Source organism: Anopheles arabiensis (genome assembly GCF_016920715.1).
Source record: "Anopheles arabiensis isolate DONGOLA chromosome X unlocalized genomic scaffold, AaraD3 X_pericentromeric_contig0028, whole genome shotgun sequence".
NCBI lineage: Eukaryota > Metazoa > Arthropoda > Insecta > Diptera > Culicidae > Anopheles > Anopheles arabiensis.
Genome location: NW_024412106.1, coordinates 207,501 through 215,000, shown reverse-complemented (window position 1 = coordinate 215,000; position 7,500 = coordinate 207,501). Strand labels below are relative to the sequence as shown.

Here is a 7,500-nt window from a genome sequence, read left to right as displayed (position 1 = left end):
CGTCACGCAACAAGTGCCGCTGGAGGGTGTCCGACAGACAGGGTCTGACCTCCTCGCCGAGTAGCTCCTGTCGAACTGCCGCAAAGCGTGGCACTGAAGAAGGCGTGCTCCGCCGTTCTGGGACGCCGACGCACAACTGGCAGTCTGGGACGACGTGAACCATTGTGGCACAAGTAGTCACGGAAAATCCGTGTCCGGACAAACCTGTGCCAGATGGAAAGTCATATCTCCATGTTTCCTAGACTGCCAGTCGCCGACCGATGGAATTACACGGTGCGTCCACCGCGTGTGCCGGCTAGCATCCTGTTGCAGTGCGTCGGCATCCCATTCCTCCTGCCAGCAGTCGATGGTGTTCTGCCGCCCGTCGCCCGGATGTCCTCCCTGCTGCAGCACGGTCTGAGCAAGGAGTTGTTGGTGAACCCGAGCATCCTCGTTGATGAGGTGGCATATCGGTACGAGTCCAGCGAGTAGGGTGGCCGTCTCATACCTGACGGTACGGAATGCCCGTGCCACCCTGATGGCTGCTTTCGCTGAACCCGTTGCAGCATCCGTCGGCACTCTCGCACCTGAGTTGCCTCAGCCCAGACGGGAGCAGCATACCGCAACACCGATTCTGCCACATACGCCAGCAGCCTTGACTTGGCCGTCCTGGGCCGCTGTGGTTTTGCATGAGGCGCGTTACAGCTGCCACCACGCGCGACGCCTTTTCGGAGACTTTCGTGACGTGATCTCGCCATTTCAGGTGATCTTGAGCTGCACGCCCAAGTACCTGATGCTCCTAGAAGACTGGACTTCACGTCACCGACGCGAAATGTCACCTGCGGCGGAGTCTTCTTGCTTGAGATCAGGACGGCTTCACAGGGATAACTGGCTTGTGGCCGCCAAGCGTTCATAGCGACGTGGCTTTTGATCCTTCGATGTCGGCTCTTCCTATCATTGTGAAGCAAAATTCACCAAGCGTAGGATTGTTCACCCTTCAAGGAACGTGAGCTGGGTTTAGACCGTCGTGAGACAGGTTAGTTTTACCCTACTGGTGTGTGCTTATAGTCGCTATCTTAACGGAATTCCTGTGCAGTACGAGAGGAACCACAGGTACGGACCACTGGCTCAATACTAGTCCGACCGGACTTTGGTATGACGCTACGTCCGCTGGATTATGCCTGAACGCCTCTAAGGTCGTAGCCAATCCGAGCTGATAGCGCTTCTCAAACCCATTAGGTGTTCGGAAGCTAGCGGGCCTAACAACCCTCTGAGATCCGTTGGAGTCTGCGTCTGCAGCCCGGCGTCTCATCCCGCTATACCTAGGCCGCAATGAGTGGAGTTCGCTGCACGTGTTAGTACCGTAACTGGGAACGCCGTTGGCTTGAGCTCTGCCCAACGTGGATATACCTAGTTTCGACACTATCAACCGCCCGCAAACGACGGGACTTCAGGCTGGGAGCTGCGAGTTGTAGAGATGCGTTCGCATCGATCCTCTCAGGCGACCCATGCTTGGTGGTTTGTCCGTGTGCCCCTTCCTCGATGTGTGCAAGCTCGTCTTGGTCTGGGGACCACGTCGACACAGGGGATACTCTTGTGAGAGCATGAGTGTACTAAGTTGAGTGTAGCAAGGGAACGCGCCCCTTCCTCGTTGGCGTAACTAACCATCTTGGTCTGGGGACCGTGGTACCGTGCTCTGGTGAAGCTTGGTGCGTGCTCCTTCCTTGTCAGACGAGTGACTTGACCTGGTCTGGAGACCGTTCCTTTATACTAGTGGACAAGAGTTGGCTACTTCCGTGTCAGACGAGTGACTTGACATAGGATGGAGAAGGACACTTAACACTAATGAGCTTGTCGGCGTGCCTCGTTCTCGACTTGATTGTCTTGATGTGAGGACCGTGCGGACCACACCAGTAAGCTTACACATGCTCGTTACAAGTTGTATAAGTTGACCCGTTTGGCCCGGTTGCCTTGCACATGATGGTGTTGACCATGTTCGGTTAACAGGTCGTGTGTCGAGGTGGTCGGCCTTGGTAGTAGGATGTCTTGTGCATGTGACGTGTTGACCTGGTTTGGTCGGTGTGTCGTCGTGTACGAGATGACCTACTTACCCGTTAGTTTTCCAAGTTGTATTATGTGTTGACTTAGTTGACGTGTCATGTGCTTGGATGATTAGCGTACGGGTCATGTATGGTGCGCTTGCTTCAGTTGAAGGGATGTACTAGTACAGTTGTGTTAATTGTTTATTTCACGATCTGGTCTTTGGCTGGATCGTGAAAAAACGCTAAGTCCCAAATCCTGAACTCGAGAAGAAAGCGCCAATGACAACGTTTTTGACTGGAGCCCCTAGCATTCGGCTTTTTCACTTTGAAGGGATGTACTGTTGTATGAATTGTTTATTCACGAACTGGTCGTTTGATTGATCGTGAAAAAATCGCTCAGTCCCAAATCCTGAACTCGACAGGAAAGCGCTGATTGCAAACATTTTGACTGGAAGTCCCTTGAAAATGGCGTTTTCGTTATTGGCATTATGTGGCACGTTTATTGTGGCTAGAACATTAATTATTCACCAAATGGCACCAAAGCTTGGCAAAAGTCGCGAAACACTCCTATCTCGACGCACCAGCAATCGCAACTTGATGCAAAATAAATTGCACGAGCTAATGATACTTGTACCATGCACAGTACACCGTACCAAAATATACCCCTGAAAGTGTGCAATTTGGTGCTACCCTAGGAATATGTATGGGAAGCCTAGCTACGTGTGTCGCACGTTCCAAGTTGCATGGACGTCGAACAGAGGCATGCAAAAGCACCTATCTAGGGAATTACTCTACGTTCTAGTAGCAAGTGCGATTTTCCAGTCCAGCACGGCAGTACGCCTGCACGCATACACCCATGTACCAGAAATGTACCAACCTAGGCGTTGCTCAGTAGCTTTTAGCGGCACATAGAAAAGTATTCGAGTTCAGATTTTTGGGACTTAGCGTATTTTTTAAAACTAATAACGAAAATTAAATTTTAAATCGGTAAACGGCTAGGAGTTGCTCAGTAGCTTTGGCGGCACATAGAAAAAGTATTCGAGTTCAGATTTTTGGGACTTAGCGTATTTTAAAACCAATAACGAAAATTAAATTATAAATCGGTAAACGGCTAGGAGTTGCTCAGTAGCTTTTGCGCAACGTGGCAAAAGTATTCGAGTTCAGATTTCTTGGACGTAGCGTATTTTTCAATCATAATAAACCGAATCAAACATAACAATGATGAAACTTACACCATGTCCCAAGGTTGTGCACAAAACGTAACGATAAAGTGCTGGCGAAGTTAGAGGTGCACCAAAATTGTGTACCGATCAGGGAAAGTACTCTACGTTCCTATGATTTGGGTGAAAAGTGTTATTTAACTGCTGGTAAGAATAGACAGTTGCTTATCATACACATCGCAAACGAACACCCCTTAGTGAGCATTAGCAAAAGTCAATGGCACAAAGCAAATGCAATACAAACTGATCAAGTACATTAAAGAACGCTAAGTACCAGGACTTCTTTCCAAGAATGGTGTCCGCGACGGGAGGGCAAGCGTCCTTCCCAGGTTTTCCTAGTAAACCTTGTATGGTAACATACCCAAGCGTGTCTGTAAGCACGCAACGAAAGTCACGAACGGGCACATACCTAGGGAATGTACTCTACGTACTTGGACTTTTGTCCAAGAATGGTGTCCGCGACGGTCGGGCACTGCGACGCAATAACCAAATCCTAGGATTGTAACTTTAGTGTGCACAAACATAAACATTAACGCGTTCGCTCGGGCTGCGCCTCCGTCTTGTACTTTCCCGATCGGTACACAGTTTTGGTGCACTGCTATTCCGACCGGCAACTTGTACCAACATATACATCCATGAACGCGTACGTAGTGTACTTTCCCGATCGGTACACAATGTTGGTGCACGGCATAAGAAAAGAGCTAAAATGGTCAAACTCAATCCATTTCAACAATAGATAGTCGATAGTAGCTGTGCCGATGAAGTAGGCACGATGCAAGTTAATGTTGTTTAATGAATAACATGTCCGCCATACATTTCAGTACAAAATTGCTCGGTCAGACCTACAAAGTGCTATATCTCGAATACGAGGCGTCGGACTGGGGGTTGTAGAGCAATTTTAAGTTCGTCTAATGATTCTACATCCGATTCTGGATAGCGGTTTTTGACCACTTTTCAATATTTTGTGACACCCCGAACCTAGGGCAGCTCCTAGCTTTTTCAAAATGTGCACCGAACGGCCGGAGAGCTCGTGTGGCTCAAAACATGTTTTTCGCTAAAACACCAAAACGTAAGGAACGCAACCTAGCTCTTGTTTTCAAAAGTTATGGCCATTTAAAGTCATACGGTTTGCAATAGCTATTTTACCCGTCCCTATGGCCATGCTTTAAATTTTCACGAAAATGCAAGGTCGACCTAGGGCGGCCATATCTTGAATACTAAACGTCGCAGACATTGGTCGTAGAACAATTTTAAGTTCGTCTAATGATTCTACATCCGATTCTGGATAGCGGTTTTTGACCACTTTTCAATATTTTGTGACACCCCGAACCTAGGGCAGCTCCTAGCTTTTTCAAAATGTGCACCGAACGGCCGGAGAGCTCGTGTGGCTCAAAACATGTTTTTCGCCAAAACACCTCAAAACGTGTAAGGAACGCACCCTAGCTCTTGTTTTTCAAAAGTTATGGCCATTTAAAGTCAGACGGGTTTTGCTTCAAAATAGTAATTTTACCCGTCCCTATGGCCATGCTTTAAATTTTCACGAAAATGCCAGGTCAGACCTAGGGCGGGCCATATCTTGAATACTAAACGTCGCAGACATTGGTCGTAGAACAATTTTAAGTTCGTCTAATGATTCTACATCCGATTCTGGATAGCGGTTTTTGACCACTTTTCAATATTTTGTGACACCCCGAACCTAGGGGCAGCTCCCTAGCTTTTTCAAAATGTGCACCGAACGGCCGGAGAGCTCGTGTGGCTCAAAACATGTTTTTCGCCAAAACACCTCAAACGTGTAAGGAACGCACCCTAGCTCTTGTTTTTCAAAAGTTATGGCCATTTAAAGTCAGACGGGTTTTTGCTTCAAAATAGCAATTTTACCCGTCCCTATGGCCATGCTTTAAATTTTCACGAAAATGCCAGGTCAGACCTAGGGCGGGCCATATCTTGAATACTAAACGTCGCAGACATTGGTCGTAGAACAATTTTAAGTTCGTCTAATGATTCTACATCCGATTCTGGATAGCGGTTTTTGACCACTTTTCAATATTTTGTGACACCCCGAACCTAGGGGCAGCTCCTAGCTTTTTCAAAAATGTGCACCGAACGGGCCGGAGAGCTCGTGTGGCTCAAAACATGTTTTTCGCCAAAACACCCTCAAAACGTGTAAGGAACGCAACCTAGCTCTTGTTTTTCAAAAGTTATGGCCATTTAAAGTCATACGGGTTTTTGCTTCAAAATAGTTATTTTACCCGTCCCTATGGCCATGCTTTAAATTTTCACGAAAATGCAAGGTCAGACCTAGGGCGGGCCATATCTTGAATACTAAACGTCGCAGACATTGGTCGTAGAACAATTTTAAGTTCGTCTAATGATTCTACATCCGATTCTGGATAGCGGTTTTTGACCACTTTTCAATATTTTGTGACACCCCGAACCTAGGGGCAGCTCCTAGCTTTTTTCAAAATGTGCACCGAACGGGCCGGAGAGCTCGTGTGGCTCAAAACATGTTTTTCGCCAAACACCTCAAACGTGTAAGGAACGCACCCTAGATGATGAAAAGTGCAATCAGAATGTCAATCGACAACTTTGTTGGGGTACCATTTTACTCTACGGGCCAGTAGCTTAGGCGCGCCAACAGCGCTTTCCTTTCGGGTTCCCATTTTTGCCCTCCTGGGATTATGATCATTTGTTCATTGCCTACTATAGGGAGGGTACCTTGCTACGAGGTCAAACATGAAGATTGCACCAAATCGTAGTTTTTACCTCTATTTAGTCGTAGGAGCATGGTTTGCAGTGGCAGGGTCATTAAGCCCCCGTTTGGGTCATACGTCCCCTCCGCGATAAAAATCGTCGTATGCCCATAGTCCGAACTAATGAAGCAAAAGTGGTGTCTGGTGGGCTCTGCCGATGATTTTAACCTATGATTTTGAGCTTCCACCCTATCAAAACGTTCCTGGAGCAGTACATCACGGGTCTACGGACCCAAAGACTTCGTCGTGATGGTTTCTAGTAAAAAGTTGTAACAGCTAAGGGTTTTGAATACGCGTATATTAACCATTGCTTGAAACTAAGCTTCGTTGTTTTTAAACTCTGCAAGACCAATCGAACTTCTTAGGGAAACCCGAAGGATTCACGCTAAGCTCGATGAGCTATTATGGGTAGTGGTGCATGATCTGGTGTTCCTTGGATCTAATCCAATGAATAAATTTATGAGGGTATATATGGTGCAGGGCACAAAGCGTGATGAAACCGGGTCTCCCTACCAAATGTGGCATATTTTTTCCCTGAGAGCGAAGCTCAGACCCACGTAGGGGAGAGCGAAGTGGAACTTAAATGTTCTATGCAGCAAATGTTCGCCATGCGGATAAACAAGTTGGAATAGTTCAATGTAGTGTAATGCAAAAACGAATCGCAATAACGATACGGGACCCAGAAGCAATTCTGCGGATCCCTCGGGGAGTGGTGAGTTGATATAAATTAGAGGTGAAAGTCCGTTGTTCAAGCCCGGCTCGGCAGCCGATACGAGGTTCCTGTTGGCTTTGTACATCGCGCAGAGGCGCCGTTCGGTTCTAGCAATGATTCCCGCCACCATGTTCCATGCGTGCAGAGATCCGTTAGAGCTCGTTCAATGTGTCCCGCCGTGATTACGAAAAGTCCAACAGTTGACCAAGTTGGGGTGCGTCAAGTAAACGCGCAGAGATGCCGTTCGGTTTAGAGCAATGTCTCCCGTATCACGTTGGAGTTCTTCCACTAGTGCAGAGATCGCTGAACCGTTCAATGTGTCCCGTCGTGGTGTGCTTGTACCGAACACTTAGGATACACCATGCTTTGTTGGTTTGGGATAGGAGTGGTCGCGCAACTGCCTCCACGCCGCAAAGTGCCAGTTCGGATTGAAGGTCAACTTTAGCCGTTCAATGCATCAGTCGGTGGGTGTTCAGATGGCATCACAACTTCCCTAGGTGCTTAAGTTGGTTGGGTTGTAAAACATGTGCACATGCGCAGAGTATCGTGCGTACTAGCAAAGTCTCCCGTCACGGTGGTTATGAATGAGTTCCATTCAGTGCAGAGATCGTTAGTGCGTGCAATGTGTACCAGTCGATGTGTCGTACCGGAATACAACCCCGCTTAGAGGCCCGTCGCTCGAAGAGGACAAGCAAGAGTGCGCAGAGTGCCGTACTGGCCTAGCAATGTCTCCAGACAGACGTAGGAACACCCGACGCAGTGCAGAGAGTAGATCCGCTAGCCATGTGCAATGCATC

The 7,500-nt window shown here is 47.9% G+C and overlaps 1 pseudogene; it reads left to right on the top strand.

Annotated features, from left to right (window-relative positions):
* Nucleotides 1-1,504, top strand: part of LOC120908016 — a 5,617-nt pseudogene extending 4,113 nt beyond the window's left edge.
* The last annotated feature ends 5,996 nt before the right edge of the window (nucleotides 1,505-7,500 follow it).